Source organism: Pomacea canaliculata, linkage group LG5, assembly GCF_003073045.1.
Source record: "Pomacea canaliculata isolate SZHN2017 linkage group LG5, ASM307304v1, whole genome shotgun sequence".
Lineage (NCBI taxonomy): Eukaryota > Metazoa > Mollusca > Gastropoda > Architaenioglossa > Ampullariidae > Pomacea > Pomacea canaliculata.
Genome location: NC_037594.1, coordinates 2790642 through 2817253, shown reverse-complemented (window position 1 = coordinate 2817253; position 26612 = coordinate 2790642). Strand labels below are relative to the sequence as shown.

The 26612-nt window shown below is 40.6% G+C and overlaps 1 protein-coding gene across 3 annotated transcripts in view; it reads left to right on the top strand.

Moving 5' to 3' along the window:
* The first annotated feature begins 14415 nt into the window (after positions 1–14415).
* Positions 14416–26612, top strand: part of LOC112564582 (neuropeptide CCHamide-2 receptor-like) — a 56490-nt gene continuing 44293 nt past the window's right edge. For all 3 annotated transcript variants that reach the window (XM_025239504.1, XM_025239503.1, XM_025239505.1), the window contains exon 1: positions 14416–14547. The gene's annotated coding sequence lies outside the window, so the exon portion shown is untranslated. The remainder of the gene's footprint in view (positions 14548–26612) is intronic.

Below are 26612 nucleotides of genomic sequence, written 5' to 3'. Positions count from 1 at the left end.
CTTTTAACTCTGATTTCTTTATAATTTTTTTTTCTTATGCTAATCGTCTTAATGTAGTGTAAAACAGTAGGTGACAAAGTACCGACAAGAATTAGAAACTAACACAAACTGACTTTAGAGTCCAGTATTTGCCAAAAGCAACTGAGATATAAAAGCGTTTTGTCGAACATTGTCCAAAAACGGAAAAAGAGGACTTGTTTTTCCTGACCTTTAAAGATAGAAACGATAGAGTTTCACTTTTGAGAAATTTACAGAATGTAAGATTATAAATAAATTAACGACTGAAGCAAGAATGCAGTCAAGTGTCAAGGGGAAGCAGCAGATGTAAGACTGCCCACACGAAGCCATGGATGGGGGTCCACATTCAGCTGGAAATCAAAGGATTGGGTTGCAGAGTCTGACGGGATGCACAGCTGTTTATGACATTAAGGACAATTACTCAGAATCAACGATTTTTACCGGGGGGAGAACCCTTGAAACCAGACACCAGTAATGGCAGATCAATTCGTGGACATATGTGTAGTCAGTGGAGTCACATGGGAGAGACCCATATAAAAACTACAAATGGCGAGTGAATCACTGTTGCCACAGAAACTTTGCCTACCTACTGCAAGACCTCAAGCAACACACGGATCAGACCTTATACTCGTTGCTTACATAATGTGTGGTTTACATAAGAGCAACTTAATGTGCGTCCACATTTATTCGGTTCTCTAGATTCTAGAAGATAAAGTCTCTGGAAATATTGTGGACTTTCTCTGGACATTTTCTGCCGGCTACAAGCTAAGAACACGAAGTTTTTAGTTTCAAGGAAGCTTGTTCTTGGTTAAAAAGAACAAAGAGACATATGGGACGTGGTTGAAACCTGAGTAGTGATCAATCAAGTAAGCCTTTCTAGTTCAGCTCTTGTAAAAGGAAGAAAAAAAAAAGAGAGAAAGAAGGAAACAAACAATCAAACAAAGAAAGAAAGAAAACGTGGCGCACATTGCACCAAGGAAGGTTTTTCTCGAGAAAGCTCCTCTAATCCGGGTTCAAAACGCTTTAAGCTTCTCTAGCAGACCGCTAAGCCAGTTTTCGCTCACCAGAAAGAAAAGGTTTGCTGACTGAGGAGACAAAAAATTATGGACACAAAAGAGTAGGGAAGGGAAGCGAATAGAGGGCTTAGTCCGTTCAGCTGTGGCGGCGGACACTTCCTTTTCTCAAAGGCTGAATTAAGTGATCCCAGTAACTTGCACTTGGCTGGTCTTGATCCTAAGATTCTCGTATAACTATTTGGACATGCCTCACTCATATATAGAGCACTTTTTTCTTGTGGTTCTTTGATATCCGCTTACTGCATTAGTTCTCCAATAATAATAATAATAATAATGATACGCTTGAATGGCTTTAGTGTCGGGTGAAGGTGTATTATACGAGAGAGGATGTTCTAACAAGTAGATGGATACTTTGACCAAAGGAGCTTCTGAAGTTTGTTAATGAAGTCCAGAGGACAGTAAGACAAGAGAGAATTGCAGAAGTCGACTTCATGATGTAAAAAATGTGCAGGGGAGGGTTTGGGCCTCTTGAACGGAATCGTGATGATGTTGCACAGCTCAAAATATGCAGTTCTGTAGATACGAGAAGCAAACATGTTGAGAGACATAGCCTATGTAGCAATAAAACCAAGGTTCCTGACCGAAGATGACGGATCTTGGCGTGGAGTGTAAATTGGAAGTGGAATTCACTGACATTTTGCGAATCATACATTTGCAAAGATGAATCTTTCCAGGGACAAGAGCCTGTTTTCGTTAGTCGAGAAAACATTTATTAACTTCAAAGAGAAAGTTCACGACTTGCTTATGTCCTTGATCTTATTGTTCGTCTTCTTGATCTTGCACGAATCATAAATTTTCAAAGATAAATCTTTCCAAGGACAAAAACTCATTCTCGTTAGTCGAGAAATAAGTCATTAACTTCAAAGAGAATATGGTGACTTGTTCTTGTCCTTAATCTTATTATTCGTCTTCTTGATCTTTTTACTTTTCTTTTTATTTTCTCTTCGTTTTCAAGGAAATACCACCTGTGTATGAAAATTGAGTGCACGGCCCTGTCGGGAAAATCCAGCTCACGGTTTCAAGGGGAGAATCGTCCTTTGTTGCTGCTTGCGTGATGTGCACACCAAGGCAAGTGAATCAGATATCTTCCTCAGAATCAGCCAACACACTTTTATTATGTGTCCTGCAACAAAAGCAACTCGATTTATTCAGGGGGACTGCAAGCATCAGTGGTCGCTATGGTGTAAAGGGATTTGCTTTGGACAACAAATTGGTGATTAGCTTCTTTTGTCTGGCAACAGCTGGCTTAAAAATTCAGTGTGTGTGTTTGGGAGAGTTCTGAGCGAGGCAAGCTACATTTTTCTTGTTTTCTGCCCTCTCCCTCATGTGTCTGGGTATCTCGCTTAGTCTGTCTCTTAACTGGGTGGTCCAGGAACACACAAAATGATCCGTGACTCGCTTTCATTTCGCAAAAATATTTTCCGTTAGTCTAGCTTGTCATATGCATGCTACGCCTTGAAGGAAAAAGAGGAATAAAATATGCTAAAAATAAAAAAGAACGAATTACAGAGAAAAGAAAACAGAAAAAAACACTCATTGACAGTTTCTTTCAAAAGCTAGGAAGATGAAATCAGGAAGACTGCTGATTTTGCTTTGCTAAACTGTTTCTGGGTGTCTTTTATTTTCGAAAGTGCACACAAGAAAAAAAGAGTCTTTTCACTTTGTTATTTTATGTTTAATGAACCTTTATGAAAAAAGTGCAAATTCTTACAGGATTTGTAGCTTTGCTTTCCTCCTTTTCTTTTTTAAGTTTTCAGCACTTGACAAATCCGCAATGGAACAAATTGCAAGTCAGGACCTTTGAGAAATTGTGATATATAGTTTTTTAGTTGTTCACACTTTCTTCATAAAACTGCTGATTGCTTTCCCTGACAGTTAATTTTTTCTATGGGTTCAGTTCAGGCGTCTAACTTAGAGCAGGGTGGGACGAGACAGTTTTAACCTAGGATAAATTAATTTTGAGAGTCGCTACAGTTTGGAAAAGCTAGTCAATCCATGCTCCAAAGCAGAAAGCAACCGTCTACCCGGACTGTGACGGGAAAACCTCTCGGCCCACCAAGCAGACGATTTCCTCATTTCCCCTCCTTCTTCATGCCTGGCCCTCCAACCACCAGACTTCATAATGATCTACCTTTCTTTACGAAATTCAATTACCGACTGTGAACGTTTAGCCAATGGCATCTCACAAACACAAATTTACTCACGAGAACCTAGTTATCTCAAAGGTGTAAACAGCCGATCAACTGTAAAGAGTTATGGGATCGTTTGTTTTCGTTCGCAAAAGAAGCTCCATGACCTTAACATAAATCGTTGTGTATATCATCTCTTGAGCTGACACTTTGGCCATGAAAATGAAAGAAAAATATTTATTTATCTTTCTGAATTTCCCTCCATAAACGTATCTCAAATTTAGCTAGGAATGGTATCAGATGACAGTTTCCCAACCAATTTCTCTGGCCCCACTCCACTCAAAGCATTCAAGAAGGAATAATCAGCATCAGAAGACAAACGAGAAAGCAGTCTCCGTCTCCGATGTAGCTGCTTCTTACCCTCACCTTGGCAAACAGAACTGTAATGCCAAGGATTCGAGTAATCTGTTTGGTATCGTATTCCAGAAAAGTGATTTTCTAAGTAATCTTGGTTCAATCTGAAGGCAGAATTTAATCTCATGTATTTTAAGAAGATATTTCTTAGGTGTAGCAGACTTTTGTATGTTTGAAAAAAACCTAACAACTTGAATTACTGTCATGTGAGTTTTTCGAGCCCTTCGGATGCAGTTTGGTTTTTTTCAAAAAAACTTCCACACATTTCTACAAAATATTACTGCTTTTTGTGAAAGCTATATTTATGTATAACCTTTCAGTCTTTTGGAAAGAAGAATCAACATCCTTCAGCCCAACAGTTTTGACAACTCGGCGCAGTATAGCAAAAAGCACTGCCTGGCTCCCTCGTCTGAAGATTCATATCCGGCAAAGGAAGGAATGGCGGGGTAGCCTACCTTCACTTTCCCGCCTTAGTGTCCATCTTGATGAATCTCTTTGATCTTTGTGAGATATCCGATGGATCATCCTTTAGCATCTCTGAATGTATTCTGTTTGCTGTCCATGTCCAGGTTTCATATGGGAAAATAATGGCGACTAGGGATATGTCCTGACGAGATCTTTCAGTGAAGAAGAATGTAGACATCGCAGATAAGTGTCGGTTTAGTGAGCCTCGCTTTGAGCCTCCGTGTGAGACAGCGGAGACAATCCTTTTAACTGTGCGCATGAATTTGCTCCAATTCGCCAATTCGAGGTTCTTTCGTTGTCAAATAGAAAGAAATGCCAGACTCCATTCTTCTCCCTTGCACAGATTGTGTCTAAATATAGCCCAATTAGCTCCAGAAATGATTATTTTCTTTCAGCAAACACTCTTCTTGTGAAAGACCAGCAAGCAAGACAAGAATTGAAACCTAGCTGCCATACCGTGAAAACATCATGAGCGGAGACACTAATCTTTTTCTTCTTGTACCCTGTGCACAATGTTTGCTGCTGTAATTTGAGTGGCGGGTGGCCTCCGGTAAATGTTGTCACCCCCTTCACTAGAGAGGGTGTCTGTTCTGCAAGTGCACTTGATGCTGACAGCACGTCACGAGACAGGACGTCACCCGGGCAACGCGGGTACCTGCTCCATGTTACCGGATACTCCAGTTTAACCAAAATAATCTGCTGCACGTATTGACATCAGTGTCATATGACACCTTGTCCTTATGACAAGGATGTGGGAAACAAATGAGGGAGGTATGTGGGGGGGGAGTGCATGAGGGAACACCAGTGCTGTGTTTATCTCCCTTTTTCTTAAAAATCACGAAAACGTTTAATTTTGTGTTCACTGACTAACGTGACAAGATGAGACATACCCAGACAATGCCGGGTACCCTTACTTTAGCTGTCTCGAATATGAAGAACGATCAACGCTGTCAGCTCTTTATATCGCTAGGTGAAATTTATTCCAAGCGTCTGTCTGTCTGTGTTCGAACGCGCGTGTTAGTAAATAACGAAGGGGATAAATTACGATGATGCTTCAGGAAGTTTCATGGGAACAAAGGTTGGGACCTGACTGACCGTGAGGGCAGAGGAGGACATGACCCACATAGGGAGGTCTTCTCCATTTCCGACACTTCCCCCAACGTACCAACCACAGCATCCGGTTTCGCTTTAGCAACAGCGCAGCTGAGGTATTGTCAACATCAATGGTGGGAATAGTCCCCAGATGCACACTTCAGAACATATTCAGCTTCTGTACGCACTTTTATTTAACTCACCGTTTGTCTCTCTTTCTGGTTGGAATTTTGTAAGCAATTTTCCCCCCACTTCCCATCGTCCTAGAGGTCTGAAATTTTCACAAGTTATTCCTTTCCGGTGACAATGCAATATTTATTCCTTTCCAACAGACCACAGAGTTACAATTTTTAAAAATTTAATATGAGAACCTATAAGCCGAGCTAGCGAAATAACTGTAGTTTACTAGTCCTACAGTAGAAGTACTTGAGCACATGGCACAGAGAATAAAATCAAAGAGGAGGGAAAAAACCAGAAGTAGACTAAAAATGTTTTTTCTCCCAGTTACTCTTTAGATTTAATATTTATAAGCTGTACATAGTTCATACTGAGTTAAGGGTATAAATTCACGAACGACGAAAAAAAGTGAAAACACAATTTTAAAAGTCTCAAAAGTGTCAAATAAAATTAGTAAAAGAAATTTCTTTAAAACACATTTATTTGAAATAAACTAAAAAGGGTAAAATAACTTTTGTCCTTAGCCTCTGGATTTTCTTTATCACATACGAATTAAAATAGAAAAGTGCGAGGGTAACATTGAAATAAAACATTGCTATATTATAAAATATTTCAAGGAGTGCCCATCACACTTTAATATTTGAAGTTATATGTATAAAAGAAAATAACTAGACCTACGGAAAAAATAGTTACCCTTTACAGTAAATAATAAAAGCTTTTTTTTACTATTATAACATAAAATACAAAAAAATCTACAGTCGATTTTTTTTTTATTCACAAACGCTGTGCACAAAATTCCGCAAGCAGACCTTTAACCACTTTCTGTAAGTCGTCTGGAGTTGTTACATAACTATGTCTGACTGAAGCCACGTATCATTCTGCAGCCTGGAGACTGGACTATATATTGTAGTAGGTTCCATTGTGCAGCCAGGAAATGAACTGTTCTTCAACAATATACCGTCTGACCCTTCCCTGTAATGGATAGGGCAGTTAAAAAATCGCCCTTGTCCCACCCGAGGGGAGGCCAGTGCACGAACACGGTCCATCAGGAACAGTCAGCGGTTTCGACACAAAACTGTTTTTGTCACGCGGTGAAAACAAGAAGAAAGAAAATTGAATCGAAGTCTGAATTGGAATGTTTCTTGAAAAAAAATTATCGCACCGTTTCCCATTTAGAACCTGTATTTTTTTAATATGCAATTTGGCAAACCTCAAATTTCCGACTTAAGACTCAATTCGTCGTGGAGGGTCACATATATATAACAAAAATGTTTATGAGGCGATTTTTTTCTTGTGGATGCGAGCTCAATTCGCTGTACATGAAAGACTACAAAGGAGCCGACAGTCAGCCATACGAGAATCATTAGTGTCAGCAAACATCAACATCATTGCACGCAGAACTGAGGAGTGAGTGGTACACTGTCTTTCAGGTTTTGAGGTCGAATCTGAATGCTTCGAAGTACGCAGAGTTCGAAAAGAAGGGCTACAGAATTCCAAAAGTGAGATGAAAAACGAGCATCTGAGAGAGGACAAAACAAGCAGATTGAAAGTCTGACTTGGGTGGTATAAAGCGTCAAAATACTCTTATTAAGTGTTTTTATTCTTATTCTTATTATTCTTATTCTTATTCTTATTCTTATTCTTATTCTTATTCTTATTCTTATTCTTATTCTTATTATTCACCGCCTGTTTAGTGCGAGTTCGGACTGGCAGCCAATGAAGCTCGCGGAGGAGAGTAGTATGGTCCACGTCTCGCCCATAGAAGACAATACAAACGGTATTTTCTGAACCCCTGGATGTTTGCCCAAGGTGCGGTTAGGGAGATGAACAAGTAGAGTTGCAATAATCCAGCCGAGACGACACTAAAGTAGATATGAGCTTTTTGGTAACAAAAACTGACAGGAAGGATAGGATGTGACTGATGATGCTAAACTCCGATGTGATACACGGGACCACCGAGAGCCAACATGGGCCCAGGGACAGAGGATTTATCTGGGCCCCTTGAATTAATCATTAACTTTAATCGTGAATTATTTTCCCAGCATATAGCAGTATTCATACAAGTTATAATTCCACTGGCAATATCTGCATTTCGTTTAGTAAAGTAAGATAGACAGCAAACAACTCAGATGCAACCACTGCACGAGGTGAACAGTTTAGAGCTGTGAACACATAAGCGGTCAGGAAACGACGCAAAATGACTTTGAAAATGAAAATCCTAATTAGTACACAGACCAGTGTTTTAAATGTCTTCTAACACATTAAACACTCACTCCATTACACTTCGGTTTAACCCCCAACCCTTATTACAAATCAACTTTGTTAGCTGTGTTACAAATCTGGTATCATACAATTTTGTTTACAAGGAGATTTTGAGTATTTGTATGTCTGGTGATGGAGAAGATGGAGGAAAAAGTCTTAATGGGTCCTTCAGTAGCGAGGATAAAAGAAACATTTTGACTCTTTCTTACAGGCAGCAGTCACAGGGGCAGCCCCCAAGCCCTTCAGGGATTCAATGCCAGGCATAAACTCCATTAAAGGCATTCCAGAGAAAACATCCAGCTAGGGTTGTGAGATTGTTGATCCAGTCAGGCCCTAATGGTGTCGGTTTACTTCCCAAAAAGTATTTGCAGAAAGTATTCTGGTAGCTGTTTTAGAGGATTGGTAGTACACCGAGTGGAAGACCTTCGTGTTCGCCTGACACATGCCCCACAATACGAACACGTCCATAAGTGAAGAACATTGTTCTGGCTTCTCATTGGTATGTGGAATCTTTGAAGAACTAGTCAAGTGCTATATCATCTCTCCGGAGTATGTCTCTGGGGACTCTCAGTCAGGTCCGTCCTCCTCCACCGGCATTTTGACCCCAGGGGTGAGTCATGGGGCAGCGGGCGATCAATGAGGCAGCGAGTGAAGACAAGAGTATGGACAGCAGCTAGTCCCCGGATGTAGACGGCATGAGGCCATTGGAGTTGCCAGCCCAACTGCAGGCTAGAGACACCATGGAAGGCGAGATCAATACAGGGTAGGCTGCGGACAGTGTGTGATCTCTACCCAGCAAATGATGCCAAAATATGTCAATAATGTATATAAAATAGGTATGTAGTCATGAACATCATAAGGACCCAAGGGATGAAATGATTTGTGAAAATTACGTGCCTTGAAAGCTTCACACTTGTAGTTATCTACATTTATTGAGATTTGGTTATCTTCAAGGAGGACGGAAAGAACCGATGGAAGGAAAGAAGGAAGACAGAATAAAGAAGGAAATGAAGAAAAAAAACTTTAGGGCACTGAAAACAGACTGTACATTCCATCTACAATCACTAACTGCACAGTCGCCATAACATAGGTTCCTCCCACCACCACCATCTCCTGCCATCCCCATTTTTATGGTCTTTGGAATACGGCCTGGATAACCCGGATGAGGGGCTATGTCAAACCTGTACACACCTGTTGCCATAGCAGTCAGCTGATCCTACAGGCAGTAAAGGTGAATGACCAGACAAAAACTGGACAACTTTCAAATGTCACGTGACTCTCCCGCAAATCCTGTCCTCCTTAAGACAAAAGGAAAAATCAAACTGTTGTCCGTCTGATTCCATGTCCATTCCTCGCTCTCTTTACACGAGAGCACATTAGTCTTGCTAAAGTGTACTCAGTGACCGGAACATCATTTTCTCACAGGCACAGAGCAGTCTCAGTATTCTTTATTACCGAGGCAATGTCATGGAGACTTGAAGACTCGGCTGTATTGAATTCTTGTTTCTATTTCCTGTGTAATTACTTTTTACTCGAATGCTGTGTGTCGTGGCATTCAGTCTCGGAAATACGACTGTGTCTTATTTTAACTTTCATCTACGCAGGTCTGTTATAGAGTTCAAATTTCCCGAAAAGAGATTCATCCATGTCTTTGTAGTTATTTCTATTTTAGCTCGGTTCTGGCGTTCGATTCAATTTAAGACAGCTAAAAAATGTGTTAGACCGGTAATGAGATTTAAACAGACTTCCCGGACGAAAAAAAATGAGCAATAACTGTCACCCACAAAACGAATGCATCTTTCTGAGAAGCCAAAAAACACATCCCGAAGAAGCTAAAATGGCTGACGGGACTGAAATGACATTCTTGCATGTGACCAGATGGCACTTCAGCAAAAATGAGAAAATGGATGACGGGACGGAAATGAAAGGCTGGGAGACTTTGCTCAACCACTTTATGCCGGGTTTCTACGGAGAATAGGGGTAAGAACTATGCAGTTAGTAATTCCAGAGAGATAGGAGCAAATGGATGATGCTGGACAGGAGCGAGAGACGGACTGTCTGATGTATCTGTTTTTATTCTGGCAGGTCTGAGACCGTCCATTCTGACAGTGTCGAGATCGCCGTACCGGAGCTTGAAGGTCCGACAAGAATCACCAAGAGAAGCTTTCCAGACAACAACTAAAAAGAAATCCCAGGCTTTGGAATAAAGGCGAGCTACAACTTTTTTTGGCTGCAGACGGTGAAATCGAATCCTGAATCACTTAAAGAAAGACATGGCAGAACTGTCATTATGTACAAATCAGAAGAACCTAACCTCGCCATAGGATAGAAGGAGTGGCAAGCTCAACACTGTTTCCAGATCTTTGTTGGGAGGAGGAAATAAATCCCTGGAAGACAAACTGTATTCGGGCCGACAATTACAATCAATGTTTGAGGTTCTATGTATGAATAAAATTATATACGTTTGATCGAGCAGGCAGTTGTTTGTCAAAGCTTTCAAGATTATTTTGAACCGCCGGCAAAATATCATCATCATCATCATCAATCATCAATCATCAATCATCAATCATCATCATCAGTCTTTACATCGTTTAAGAGGTTCCGAGAAGGTTCCCGTTCATGGAGGGTAGCCCGTACTTGACTTCCTGAATAAATATTTAGAAGATGGGCACGAAACAAACATACATATATATATATAAACTTAAGTCCTCGAATTTTAAAAGGTGACAGAGTAAGGGATCCTTCAAGCTGTGAAGATAAAAAATCCTTCCTTTGCTTTTAATTAGTAAAGGAGTATTTACACTTCCGACGAGCAGCTAAGAGCATCAGTCAACAGAGGAGACAACCCATGAGCCGCATCTTCCATAATGATCTTCCCTTTTCTGACCCGCTGGCAAACCGAGAGGAGAGGGATACCATCCTGCACACTATGCAGCAGAAAGGATGATGGATGGGGATGGGCAAGATAAAGAAGCCAAGTCAGATCGGTCGAGGTCAGGATCAACGAACACCACAAGTCACATTGTCAGGGAGCGGACAAAGAGAGTGGCTAGCAGGGGCAAGACAGTGAAGCCAGGCTGTTGCGCAGTCCAGCGAGGACATTCTCTACTCGACCACGATTTAGGCGAGGATGCAAGGAGCTGTGCTGTCAAACTCTCACAATCAAGAACATCTATTCTTTTCTTTTAAAAAAAACCTTCATCTATAAATGCAGCGTTCTCGAAAATATTCCATGAACTGATGAAAGACATTTTTTAATATGGATGGGAAGAGCTTGTCCAAAATGTCATCAGAACTCCCAATAAAGTGCATCAAGTTGCCATATTTTTTAAGTCATATGAAAAAACTTGGGAAAGATATTCGTAAAAGGCACGAGATTAAATTCTTACATGCCCGCAGTTTGAACCAGTATTATATAGAAAACTGCTTTTGTGTAAGATGAGGTCCAGGAGGAAGGAAGATTACCAAGTCCATCGTATTACAGTCCTTTCTGCACGAGGTGAGGGTAGCTTCATCGTCCTTAGTAGCAAGAAACTACAATGAAGACGGAGATTGCTTGCTTCTGATACCTCAACAACATCGGTGTTCAGTGCACATACACCACTCCGGTGTTTCATTATGAAAGCACGACGAAAAAACTAAAAAATACGAACTCTCTACTTTCAACTTTCTCCTTCTCAATTCTGTCAAAGAACTATCTTTCCTTCTAAAAGAAAATAAGTACCTTACATATTATTATAACTTTATGTATTATTATAAATAAACATCAGTATAAATCGCCAAGAAAGTACAGAAAACATTTCATGATAAAAATAAAGAAATAATAAATGGAAAGCAATAGAGAAAAGTTAAAGAGATGGAACTTACAGTCAGGGAAGTCCTGTAGGTCAAAGGTTAATAATCTCAACAGCTCCGTTAGTGACTGCGATGGAGGAACTGGAAACTGTGTTCAGGGAATCAGGACAGTTGTTACACATGGACATCTACGAGAAAGAAAAAAAAACCAGAAACATGCTAAGACTGAATTGTTAATAAACGTTTTACATATAAATATGTTTGTAAAGGCAGTGTGGGTAGCGAAGTAGCTATATGTATAAGCTGCTTTACATATTTTACCTGGAAGAACTATTACTAATTAGTGTTAGTTGCAAAATTGATGTTAATGTGAATCTCAAACGCTTCAGTTTTTGTTTTTATAAGAGATGAAAGTTTGAACCTTATTTCTGATATGTACTCCAGCGTGCGTGCTGCCATTATACTTCTCTACAAATTCTTTCAAGACCTAATCTTGAAACAAATTTGCTGCCAAGAGCTCCGTGGATTGCTGAAAGAGTTTTGTCTCTTCCCCTAACAGGCTTGAGAGGGTCAGATTTTCTTATTTTTATTTTCTGGATTTGATTTGCCGCCATTATGGTGCCACTGTATTGACATTCGTTGATGGCATCTTCAGAATTGTGCTGAAATGTTTCACTTGCCTAAGACCTCTTGGATTCCATCCACCGGCCAGTCCTCTCTAGCTAACGCCATGTTTTTTTATCTGATGTCATCGGCATTATGTTTGACTGTTTACCTGCCACTGGCTTTTGTTTATTCCTCTGATAATATAAACTTTCTCATCATCGTTAATCATATCTGGCTTAAAGTCCCGTGTGTTAACACATATTGTTTGTTTCGACTTGGTGATCACGTGGATACCAGCAATCTCCTGACGATCTGACCTACGTTCCTGATAATTGATGAAATTTGTTCTTCTTTTATTAATTTCTTTACAATTTGGAGATCTGAACTGTGACTTATCAACATCTTTGCAACAATACCTCTATGACAGACTAAGGGTCTGTGAGAGAGAAAGAGAAAGAGGAGAGAGAGAGGAGAGAGAGAGAGACAGAGAAATGAACCCTAAACCAAGAAGTGTTACAAGCCCCGGTATCAGGAAGAAAATAAAGGCAGGTAAGCAAAACTGGACCAAGGAACAAACAGAGGGAATGACAATATATAACAAACACAAGGTCTACCATTTATTTTCCAAGATAGGCAACTCAGAACTTCAGTCATGGAAGCTTCAGTTCATCCATTGACAATCAGAAATGAATCAGAGAATGACCTGTTGACCTTACCTTCGTAAGGTCAATAAGGTTTCGTCGCTGGGCAATCGACAGAAAAGCCCAGAATGCACTTTTAATGTCAGAAAGGATTTGGGGCAAAAGGTTGTGTTTTTAAGGAGCAAAGAAAACAAAGGTATATTGATGAAGGAAACTGCACACACTGGTTTGACAGGAAATCTGTAATTTATAAAGAATTGCGGGTAAATACTAACTTAAATGTGTAGTTTACCGGACTTGCATGCATGAATGATTTGTAGATGGCGTGTCGGGAGTTCTGCGCATGCGCACACACTCGTTTTATCTTGTGCTCGTTTCCCAGTCGCCATCCATCACGCCACTGCCGCAGCTGCTATTGTATTCCTTGTCTTCTCCATTCGAAAGTGTGGTATCGACAGCAACAGACGAACACAGAAGTGGTCATAATTTATAGTTTGTTCAATAATAAAGAAAAGAACAAAAATGAAAACCATCAATAACAAAAAATATAATGTCCCAGCATGCCTTATATTTGAATGAAGGAAACCCCTTGACGCGATTCTACCACTAAATAATCAGTTTAACAGTTAAAAAAATTACTAGACAAGGATTTTGCGGGTTTTTGTTGTTGTTGTTGTTGTTTCATCATTGTCAGAATCTGTTTGAAGTGAAATGTGTCAGCATGGTCCCCGCCCTCTGACATGTTTCTTGGAAGAGACCCAGGGACAGTTCATATAACTCACCATACTGATCAAAACTAATTTGAGTGAAGTCCGTTGAAAGTAAGCACCTTGAAGTTTTGGAACATGCAACATTTCTGCAAAGATTCCAAAATCATTGTTTGTCATCCCCTCCACCCGCTCCCACCATGAAAGAGTTTATTTCGCGTGGTTTATTAACTTTGTTAGTCACACCACGTGTTCACATGTAGCTGAAATTTTAACTAGGAAACATATATGAATAGAGTTTTATGTGAAATTGTTGTGAAAATGAATTATTTCACTAATACAAAATATGAGATTTATTACTTTTAAAATTGTTCTGACATCAAATGTCAAAGTGTGCTGACTTATTAGCAGCTTAAATGTTCATAATTAGTCTCAATGTAACGGTGCAGTACTCATCCACTTCCTTATTTACTCAATTATCGAAATCCAGTCAACCAGTAAGTTCAGTTTATGCAAAAATCTTGACAAAATGTTACGACTGCCTTTATCAGCTGTCATTAAAACCTGTTGTTGGCAGAGACTGGAGTGTTTCATGGCGGCCATGCTCGCACGCATGAGTTGTGTTGTGTAAGACATGGCCGACGGAGCGTGAAGCCACGCGAGCCCAGCGCCACGGAGTTGGGATGAGTTAGAGGCTGCTGAAACCTGCTCACCATCCCCCACGTGCAGCGGGAGTCCGCGAGCCTGGCACGCCCCATCCCTCCATACACACCCACACACACAGACCCGCATCTCCCCCCACACACACACACACATCCCCCCACACCCTTCCTCCCCACACACATCCCCACACACCCACAATCCCCCACCCACACCCATCCCCACACCCTCTCCCCAACACACATCCCACACCCACAATCCCCCCACCCACACACATCCCCCAGACCCACATCCCCCACACCCATCTCCGCTCTAAAGCTGATTGTCTCGGTAAAGCCAGACCATTTCGCGCAGGCTGCGTGGAGGTCTCGGTTCTCCCGCTAAGTAGTGAAAGTAAGCAGCAGCTGTGACAGGTGAACTATAATTGAGGAAGGTGCTGGATGCTAGCCATACACAGCTGCAAGGCCTGTTACTGTCTGTCACAGACCCGAGCTTATTTTTTCAGGTAAGAATACAGTTTTTCTCTTACACCAAAGTGTCTATCTAAAACAATCTGTTTCTACAAAGAAAGACAGAACTTTAATATAAGAATGTGTGCTCTGCTTATAATGTGATGCATTTGCAAGCTTGAACTTTACTTCTGTGTCTTCTTACATTTTCCTGTCTTCCTGTCTGTGAGACTGATATACATTGAAATAACTCTTTCTTAAGTTCAGAGGCTTTTTCCGGTTAATCCTTCATCTTGACTGCATGGAAAGAATTAATCGTGGTTTTGCTGCTTGTTAACTGTGATTTGTGTACAAACACCACAATAAATTCCCATTAGAATCGCCAGAAATAAGCAAGATCGAAGAACGTACGTGGGTGATGTTTGCGGGTTAGCAAGCGGAAATGTCACAGACATGACTTACATCCGGGCAATCGAGAGTGGAGGCTGGGAGAGGGATGCGAGCGCAGTGATCGAATCCCCATCGTTTGTCTGATTCTCACCAGTCAGGCAGGAATGTTCGTTTGAATAAAGGCAAAGGTCACAGGCTATGTTTAGGGGGTGTAAGGATTTCGTGAGCGGGATTTCTTTTTTTTTTTGCTTGCATTTTTTTTTTACGTTTCAAGATAAACTTTACTGTGCAGAAAAAAATTTGAAATACATTTTATGTATGGTCAAACCGTTAATTTAGAAAGCATTCAGAGAGGGAGAGAAGGAAAGTGAGCGACAAAATCGAAGAGAGCGGGAAGAAGAGGGATCGGCAAGCGAGATAATCGCTGGCAGCACAATTTATCTCCCCTTCACTAAAAAGCCAACTGTCCACTTGGTCTCGCCAGGAAACACCAGGTCAACAGTGTTTGCTCCTCTACCTTAGCACCACGTGTAGTCTTTACTCAAATGCAGTTGTATATGGTAAACAACGATAAACATCAAGTCACAGCTGAGAGAATGTAAGAAACAGTCGCCACTGCCGCACAATACAATGTCGTAAAAAGTCACGTGACTGACAACTCAAAAGAGAGGAAAGAGAGGGTGGAGATCTATTACATGACCTTTTATTTGTTATTTGTTACACAGTCTGTTGCTGGTTACATGTATTGTACACCAGTAGCCCTCTAAATCAGAGAGAACTTTCCTCCACAACAGACGGAGGGTAAGGGAGGAGTAAGGGAGGGTAGGTGAGTGCTTTCCCCCTGTAGTGCACGTGGCGTCGGTGTCACGTAGATGTTGTCGTTATAAGACATTTATTGTACTGTCACTGTCACTATCGCTTTCACTATCACTGTTGTTATCGCCAACAATATTTTTTCCGTTTTTTTTTTTTTTTTTGGTCATAATTGGCGGTTGGAGACACAGTAGATTTATCACCTTTCCAAACGACAATGAGAATTGAATGGTTCGAATCTCAGCTCCCGCATATCTGTCTTTCTGGTCTGACAGTCGCTCGTTTTCTCCGGTTACTCCAGCTTCTTTTTAACTCTCCCCCTTCTGTGTGTGTGTGTGAAGAGAACAACACTCACATGTCTAGCAGGATTGTGGGATGTATATCTATATATATATATATCACGGTCTAAAAATTAATTGTATTATTAGTTTAAAACTTAGAGACAATTTTAATTCCAGACTTGTAATGAACAGCAAGGCCAGTAGACGGAACCTCCCACACATGAAAACGAAATAAAGAAATAAATCTGTCTCTCATTTTAAAATCCTTCGTGGTCGTTTTCCATAATTTCAGAGACTGGGTTTTTTCCCAACTTTGATTGACTCCTTTTCCCTGACATGCAATCACAAAATCACGCAAATGATTTTTATCCCGGAAACCACTTCCAGGGCCAATTACGGGGTTGGTTGTGCAACACCTGTCGCTATTTCCACTCCTGCATCTGCTTTCAAGTGCGAAAAACAAAATTTCTTCCATAAGTCTGCGAAATAAAGTCTGAGAAAAAACTTTCCATGATTTTCGGAAGGAAATAAATTTTATAAGATTTAGAAACTCCCACACACCTTCTATCCTACAGCAAGCAGACGACTTTCTTACAGATGATTTTTCAAGGTGTGGCCAGCTGTTTTGAATTAGTTATCTGCACAGTGCAGGTGCAGCTGTTACACAGGACCAGCTGCAATTATCAGGCTTTTATTCAGGTGTTCTCAAAGTTCTCAAAATAACACACTCTTAAACTTTTGCAGCCATTCTTGAAACTTTTGCCAACTTTTGTTTTCAAGACTTCTTAATAAATGAATATAGTGGCATCAGCTCGGAAGGCAAGAAGGGTGTGCAGGTGAATAGTCAGTCACACTTTCAGACACGATCAAAACAAGTGCAGACATGTCGAGGGTCTTCTTGCTTTGGGAGGAGAGGGCGAGACAAAAAGCGAGAACAACAGGCTTGTAGTCAAAGACAGAAGAAGATAGGAAGGAGGGGACTGTATGGAAAAAGCAAGGAAGGGCGAAAATAGTCTCACACACACAAACACGCACACACACAGACACACAAGCACACACACACACACACAAACACACACACACACACACACAAACACGCGCGCATTCACCCAGAAAGACAAACATAAGTACATACGCATATTCATTATGAGAATTACGGACAGAAGTATGTGGTAATGGATAGGGAAGAAGGAAAAATGAAAAGGAAGTAGATCAATGTATCGTGGAACTATTTTCTTTCGGTGTAATAAAACACCATTAATCTCGGCTCCTCTTTCCTTCAACCGTTGGTTTGTAATGAGTATGTCCACCTTCACTAATTAACCTGATGACTGCTGGACGGATCGAATTTCTCGAAAAATATACACATCTCTTGTGTTTTCATAAGGGCTTGCTATTATCGACATGAAGATTTCATCCAGTAAAGAATTGATATCATATATGTCTATACACACACACGAGCACGCAGAAACACAGACACAGAAAGTCACACGCAGAGAAAAAGAAAATTGAAGTGTTGAGGGAGAGAACAAGAGAGAGTTTGACAACTAAGGGGAGAGACAGTTTACAAATAAGATATTTTAGAAGGGATAAAAGCACAATAAAGGGATAAAAGCAGTTTCTCGACAAGGTGAAAATTGAAGCGATTAATCAAAGGTACTTTACCTGTTTAAGTGCACCATATATAAAACTTCTGGAACAAATAATGCAAATGAAGATCATTAATGTCTCCCCACATCACCTCAGTGTATAATCAATTAGCGATAAGCGAGAATTCAGATTTGCATACGAGCTTTTCTAGAGAGCAAGTGATATGTCCTCCAGGTCTCTCGTCCTGAGGGTTGGAGGGCCGTTAGCCATATCTTACCGCACGATTGTCAGGCTTGCAGTCCCTAACGGCCCGTTAACGGTCTGACAGTTTTTTGATGAAAATGGACGTTGACTCATTCTGTCTATTGCCAAATACCTGGCTTCTTGAAAATGAATATACAAAAATAATCTCCCCAGACAAATTAATGTTCTGATTGTTTTCTCTTGCTAGGATCAAGACATGCTAGCTCTGGCAACATTCTTGCCCTCCTGCTGCTTGGCGTAAAATGAGTTTTATATCCCTTTAGCCAATCTATGGAGGCCATCTTTCTCATGTGCACTAAATCAGTCCATCTAATCCAAATCATCGTACATCGTATCGCCATTTTTTCTTCTACATCCGCAAAGAAAAATGAGCCAACCAAAACTCGCCTAACAATTCTGCGCTGATGCTTTTCTTAACTTTGTAAACCGGAAATTCCGTTGTACTACAAAAGCAAACAAACAAACAAACAAACAAACAAACAAACAAACAAAAAAACAAAAAAACAAAAAAAAAAACAAACGAACAAAACAAACCCAAAAATAACCAGAACACTAAATATTTTGTTACAAAATCATCTAACAGAAAGAGGATAAAAACAAGATAACAGTTTTGTTTATGTGCCTGGATTCCCAGCTCTTGTCTTAGTCGAGTGGACGACATCAATCAGACATGAGAGGCATCACAACGACCGACAGTTTGTAAAGATGGCTTCTTGTGCCTGTCCTGTGTCAAGATGGAAGCCACGTTGATTCAAAGCGTCAGCTTAACACTCACACGTCACTTCCTTCGTCTCATACCAAGGGGACTTAATCAAGCAGAGAGCCGACCATTCTCGGTGCTGACGAGAGTGTTGCTCGGGTAGACATGGAGAGGTGTGGAAGAAGTGTAGTGCAGAAGAAGAGATGAACAGAAGGAGAAAAAAGAAAGAAGAATGGCGGGTGTGTGTGTGTGTGTGTGCTTGCTTTCCACGTGATTTGTGTAACCCTCAGTCTAGCATATTCCTTCAGCAAGGTCACTCTGCTGAAATAAATCTTTTATCCTTTTCTTTTTCTTGTCTTAATGTAAGACTGAGAAGCCCACACCATCGCCTTCATTCACAACACCCATAGCTTCTCTGGTTCTGTGGCAGACACAGAAATAGTCCTGCGCGATGGCAGAAAATGTCAAAAATAACCGAGGTGACCACTGCGCAAAGATGAATATTTGATGAACACACACATGATGGCCCATACATACCCAGCAGCCCACTCAATCCGACATCTTTGCTTCGAGACCGTTATTAAGTCATCATGCAAATGTCTGAACTATTTTCGTATTTCAATATTTTACATTGTTCTCTTCCCTCTAAGGACACGGTCGATGGGTCTTTGTTAATAAAGGGTTAATTAATTTTAACCCAGGTCTTTGTTGTATTCTCAAACGACTGCATTACAGAGGATGGAGTGCGCAGACATTTTTGTGTATGAAAGCAATTAACGAGACAAAAGTTCTGGAAGCTCCTTGTCCAGTTTTTGTCAAAGACAACCACAAAAGCAATATTGTAATAACCCTGCATTGTGAATAATTTTATTACGGCCATACTCCTATCTCGGGAAAGGAAAGATCACCGTTTTTGTGTTGCTGCAGTTATATTCTTATTCATCAAGCCAATAATTCATAACTTGTATTGGCAGCACCAAAGACAATTTACATGGGAAAAACCCGAAAGTCTGGTTGCCCTACATGTACTCTGAATATTATGCATTGAATACCTTTTTGTATTCATAAGGCCTCCTTCATTTCGGGTCAGAATTTCACTTATCAGATACTTGCTACACAAGCCATCGAGTACAGAAAACTTCCAGTGAAAGTTCCGGTCCTGTGTCTCGGAAACTGCTAAAGTGGTTGTCCATCAGCAACCTGCGCGTGGTACCCGATAAATGAAGCAGGTGCGTGTTAAAAGGCTCGTAAAGAGCAAGGATAGAATTATCTGTAATTCTGGACTTGACTGCAACCATTTTATTATCTTTACAGAAGGCCAGAATGTTCTGGAAGCTGGTTACTGATTGCATATGTTTAATTAATGGTCATTAGCTGTAATCATGGTAGATATGTTTCAGCAGACAGTTAAAATCCGAGAAAAAGCGACAGTTTTATTTTGAGGAGGGTTTTAATAGGTTCTAATTTGGCACCGGAATTTTCTTGATTTAATTTAAACGAGGGAAGTTTCTTGATTACCAAAAGGCATCAACAACAACAAAAAATAGTAATTACATTAACAGCACAGGGCTGCCTGTCAAGCCGTTGTGTTATTTGTGGGATCATAAACTGCGGAATTTTTGTGTGGAGGCTGGTCTCCCCATACACTGCCAGGCGCCGACACCAGGGGGCAGCTTGATAACTTCTGGAACCCTCCATTGGGAGGAAATGACGTCATATGCGTGCTTACACTGCGCTGTTCCTCAAACCTATCTACATGATGACCCCTGATCTCCTGTCTTCATGTAAATACAAGGCAGCTGCAGCAGGCTCACCACAGAAGATGTGAGAGGAAGGTCTAAAATAAATCCATGTTGAGACAGGACATTCCATTTCCCGCAAAACTAACCAATCAGGGATTTCATCGATGTTCTGTACCGCGGGTCGCTCCTGATTCTTATTCTTTCCTTTTCTTCAGACGAGGTTCAAAGAGGTTGAAAGATGAAGTTCTTATTTGAAAACATGAAACATAAACATATACAATATGTAAACATACATAATGCATATAAAGCAAATAAAGATTGAATCGTCTCTACAAGTCATTCATTTTCTTGCGATGTTGTACTTTATGTCTACTTTATGTCTTCGCTGCGTATAATTTAATAATTAATAAATAACCCAATCATTCTAAAAATAATAATTATTTTAATAATCATAGTAATAAAATCTTATTAATTAAAGTAAATGATAATTAACTTAATAATGTACCCCTAGAAAAGTAAGGCGTAAAAATGTAGAGACACGAAGGAGAACAGACAACAATGACATCTGGGCAAAGAAAGTATAAATCAAGGAAATGAAAGCGAAAGTTAAATATTTATAAAGATGTACTTGCAGATGTGCACAGCACAAAAAGCAAACGTCTAGTAAAGTAACATAGACATGGTATTTGTATGTCTATACATATTTTATGTGTCGAATGTCAGCCGCCGTCCTTAGAGACGTGGCAACCAGACACACTGGACCTCAAGTTGCAAACCTTCAAAACCTTCAAAGGTTGTAAAGCTTCTCCCTCCGTTGTCCCAGAGTATTTGCCATTTCTTTGCTCGTGGCCAAGCTGATCTCCATCTCATATGCTGGGGATGCTGGGGTGCTAGGGATGCTGGGGACTAGTCTGTGAGAGCCTGCAACTCGTTCTTGGTGCCTGGCATAAGATCGATGTCATTAGCAAGGTGTCTGTTTTTTAGCTGCTCTTTTCGATAAACACGGAGGAGAGGTGTTTGACAAAGAATAACAGCAGCGACGGGAGTGATGGCGAAGCTGAAGAAAATTTGGAAGAGCAGATGCATAAGCTTAGTCCCGAAATGAAAGCTATACAAGTCTCTCGTCGTTCCCATCATGCTGTAAGACCTTACTAACCGAGACGAAGAGACAGATGAAGGCAAATGAAAATAAATACTTCAAGGAATTGGACTGCTCCGAAAATCTTGCGAGGAACACAAAATAAACAAAATTGTTCGTAACCCGGTCACCGGCCTGGTCGATCCCCAGGAACCTCTCCTCGCCGCCGTCAAGACTGGCATGGTTGGGTCATGACCCGCTACCTTTGACCTCCAGGGTTATACAGAAGCAGACGTCGAGGGGTAGACAAACGCAATTCTGGCGGCTAGCATCAAAGAGTGGACAGGCTGCCAGCTGGAGGACCTCCTCAACGTGCTCCAACTCGACCCCGGTGGCCGCTCGTCGCTCATCGATGACTAGACCGGCGTGCCTCTCGCTGATAATGATGATCATGAGAAAGAGAGAGCAACCCGCAACACTAACTTCATCAGGTCTGGTTTTCCTCTATAGGCCAAAGGAAAATGAAATAAGTTCGGCATTTAATTATAAATAATTTACGATGAGTCGACTTCTTCTTTCACTTGGATTCAAACAGAGAAAGGTTTTGTTGCGGTCACAAAGACAGCGATTCTTGGACTGGATTAAAAGTCTTGTCTCGCAAAAAGCAAAAGCTTTTTAGTGATTTTTTTGGTTTTATTTTGTCTTTCTGTCTTTTTAACATGTTTCATTTCATTGCTTATTGCTTATTGCTTACACTTATCAATAACAAACCCCTCTAAACCTGTCCAATAAATAGTTATTCGTCAGTGACCATCATAAACAGGTTCCAGTCTAAACTATGTGTTTCTCTTTTCTGGATCATGATGGCCTCCTGTAGAGCTGCTGTAGAACCAGATACCGTTTATGTCCCCCCAAATAATAATACTAAACTATCTAGAGATAGATATCATCAGAACCTGAGCTGAAGTTGCATTTTTTTTCACAGAAGTTTCCTGTTCTAAGTTAAAAATGTAAAAAGTGTCAAATACTGACCACAGAGGATTGGGAATTTTTTCTGATGTGGGTCAAAGATTTTAGTTCCCTGTTGTGTAATATTATCACTAGAATTCTGATGTCTGTGAGGGAACTGTGTGCATGATGCTGCTTTCTGGTTGTTGTTTTTTTTTTTTTTTGTTTTTTTTTTTTTTGATAACCAAAGAGGGAAAGGGCGTATTCACTCCGGCAAACAGCACTTCCATGTGAATGATTGTAAAAAAGAAATTCATCCATTAGAACCTTGAAGTCATCTTGCCAACCGTAGGAGCATTAAAACAGACTCTTATATGTAGAGAATATTAGTCTTCCTTATTCGCAAAACTAACACCGCAAGAGAAATTCTTCTCAGACTTGCAGGAGGCGGCCCCTCGGCAAAGAGGAGATATCGCAAAATGGACAGACGGTGATTGCTTCTCTCAAACTGGTAAAGTCACTCAACTGTGTCAACAGAACCGAACTTCGAGGTTACGGGGAGGACACACACAGAGACAGAGACAGAGACAGAGAGTCTGATGATGTTACAAGATGGTCGATGGTTGAATGGTGTCGACGTGTAACTAGATGATCGTGAGTCAGCTCAGCCCTCGCCACCTCCACCATTCGCAGATGTAGAAATTCTTAGGAGAAACACGTTCTTCACCGTTTGACAGAAAATTTACCGCCAGCAACATCCTCACCACAAGGGAGACATGGTCAAAAAAAAACAACAAAAAACAAAAAAAAAAACAAAAACGAAACGATCAAAGACATGAAACAACAAGATTCTGAGTGCTTTGTTGAGAAACGTGCTTTCGGATAAAACACGAAATCGTAGCCGAATGCTAATCTTCAAGTGTAAATAAACAAGCATCAATCCTTTGATCTTTAAACATAAAATTAAAGTCATACAGCGTGTCTGAGTGATTAATAAATAATATTTCAATTGTGTGCACTTTTGACGAGTTGGCAGGAGAATCGATGTCACAGATTCCAGACACAGACACTGCACTTGTTATCACATTTTCAGTGATGTTGGCTTCAGACATTTTTCAGTGTGGCAATGATGCTGGCTTCAGACAACTCACTAACCCTTTTAACATAGAAATGGTGCAATCAGCGGTTAGACAGAAACTCCAACTGTTGAGTTAATGAATGTGTCTGTGAGTACGAGAGGGAGAAAGACGAGATGGCAGACATTACAAAGACAGAAACGCCGACAGGGAAATCTCGGTGTACTTCCCAGGTTTTCTCGCCATCTTTTTTACTCTTGTCCTCTCTTGGCCTCTCGTCTTACTTTGTCCTCCCTGTGGAGGAGGGGAAGGTAGGCTGTCGCTATTTATGAAGCTGTTGCTACGTTTACTGTGAACTAAAAGTGGCGTGACTTGAGCTGATGAGCCACCCACCGTTAACAACCTTTTTTCCTGCCCGACACTTCGATGTCCAAATAGGGTTTCTGTCCTGTCTGCTCACAATATTGTTGAGGCTTCCATTTGGGGAATAGCAATCTTACAAATGTTATTTTTATTTCTCTCCACACATCATCTCTCTCTCTCTCTCTCTCTCTCTCTCTCTCTCTCTCTCTCTCTCTTCTTCGATCTGTTTGGTGATCAGGGGAGATATTTAAGACAAAATTGTAAAATGCAACAACTGTAATTTAAAAGCAGCAAAATAAAATGGTGGAAACACATCTCACGGTCATTAGTATTGGATAAGACAACGACACATACAGACGGCAGCACAACTGCACGATATGGACACTAACACCTGGATAAATAATAATAAAGTTTGCTTTATATAATAATAAAGTTTGCAATACTCCGGACAAGCTCATTGCACTGAACAGTATTCTCCAGACACTTCCAGTGATGTAAAAACCAAGAACAATGCCTTCCAATGTCAGTTATATTTTTAAAGCGCTTTAGAGAGTGTCTGGTGTTAGAATTCAGATAATAGAACTATGCAGCCGGCCTCAGTACTTTAAAAGGAGAAGATAGAAAGAAGGAAAAAAAGAAATAAGGAAAGAAAGGGCAGACAGGCTTGTCATTCAGCATTTCCGAGAGAATGGCATAAAATCAAGAGATAGAGAGAAGGTTCCTCGAAAGATCGTCATCTCATCTGATTTTTCCATTTTATTTTATTGGCTGTAAGCCCAGGGGACATGTTTAGCCGGAAAACATCCAAAAATTGTTTTTGTTGCTTTTGCTGTTGGTGGGGAAAAGTATAATTTGCTCTCCAGCATCCTGAGGAAACCGAAACAATCTATCACCAAGCCGACCATGACACAGCTGTTGTAAGAAACTTCTCACCTCACTTATCACCAACTGCCATTCCTATGGACATTTTTGAATCCCTCTAGCATTCACAACAGTTTTCTGCCATCACTCGCCAAAGAACGTAGAAAAGACAGAGGAATTCCATGTTTTTGTTCCACACGACTGCTACAGGTCACCTGACCTCTCTGTCACTGTCAGTGTCACGAGTAATGAGTCGTGTGGAGTCGAACCAGCACCCTCCAGATTGGATGTCGCCTGAACTAAATACCTTAATAACTAAATTCTTAAATACACTTCTAATCGTAAGTAAATGTAGACAAATGCTCGACGAAGTTTGGCAAATTTATTTGTGATGTTCACATGAAACCAATGGTATTGGTGCGAACGTCCCGGATATTGAAACTTTGGTAAACATAAATCCAAACTTGTTTGCCGATACATCCTCAATAAACTGCCAATACCATTGATACATAGGTGAGGAAGAGGGAGCTGACTCCTTCAGAAGTCAAATGGGGGTCTGAGTTCACTCTGTCTTTGAGAATGAAGTTTCTGAACATCTCCGAACATGACTGGTCACTTCGCTGACTTGTTTGTTGTTTACGAAAGTTTTTCCTAAAAACAAACTTTTGATTTCTACTGCGCATGGTCAAGCTCGCGAAGGATCATGCTCTCATCCCTTGAGACAAGAACCAAATTATGGACAATATACGAAGGATGGAAGGATAAACAACCGTTCAGAAAAGTAATAAAAGACAACCATAGAAGACGCAAAGAGGAATAAGGGAAAGTAATCCCTGTCCTGTCGCCTACCCGGATTAACTCCTCTTGTATTATTGTTGTAGCGTCCATTGTAGGTTGCTGATATCTGTGTTCTGTGGACATCATTTGTTGGTTATTGACACTTCTGGATTATCAGATGGCCACATCATGGAGCCTGCTGGCCTGCAGTGAGACTGCTTCGCTGGGAAATTGGTTTCTCGCCTTTAAAAGTCCACTTTCATTAATTGTCCGGTCCTCATTGCGGCTTGGACAAAAGTTTCTTTCCTTGGCTTGACCAAAACAGTTCTCTATGTCTCTCTTTCTGTCGCTCTCTTTTTCTCTCATTCTCTTTCTCTGATACAATGTATCAATGTGTTTCACACAACGGTTGCCTAGGTTATGTGGAATATGTGGGATATATTTCTAGACTGAGCAACAATACTATATTGGGCTTTTCGATAATCAACATATAAAAATATCAGTTACTAGAGCTTATCAACTCATATGGTATTTACATAGGCTTTATTTTAATGGCTTTCAATGTGATTTTCTTTCATTTGACTTTGTTAACAGTCTGAGGCTTTCATTCAATAAGGAATCTCTTAATTTTTTTTTTCTCTCTCTCTCTTTCTCTCTCTTTCTCTCTCTCTCTCTCACACAAGCCTTGTTTCCAGGGTTAGTTCTGCATCAGAAGTAAAGTGAAAACCCAAGGCACATTAATATCGCTTTAACATCAGAACAAGTACTAGAAATAATCAGTTATCTATCTCTATGACACGTGATATTACATCAATGCATAAGTAGATTTACTTCTTTCGTTTTCTTTCTCTTATTTCTTCTTTCTCTCTTTCTCTTTCACACGAATGCCAAACCACAAGGGAATAAAGCCTTATCAGAGAACCCTGAGGACTAATGCATTATTGAGGATGATAATGGATTACAAAAGGGAGACAATCCAATGGACGATAACTCCACTTAGCGCAGGTCGTTTCTCAACCCATTTATCGCTCATTTCTTTCGTGACGTCGACTCGATCTGTTTCTGACTGCAGAGTTATCGTTATTGGCCGCAATGGAGGCGCTCCTAGCCGGCTTTTGTAATCAAGTGTCTCAGGGTCGCGAACTGAATGAGCTTCACAAAGATACATGTTGTTGCTGATCTACATGTAAGGAACACCGGCATGTTGGTTTGTATCATTAAAGCCAGACTTTCCATTG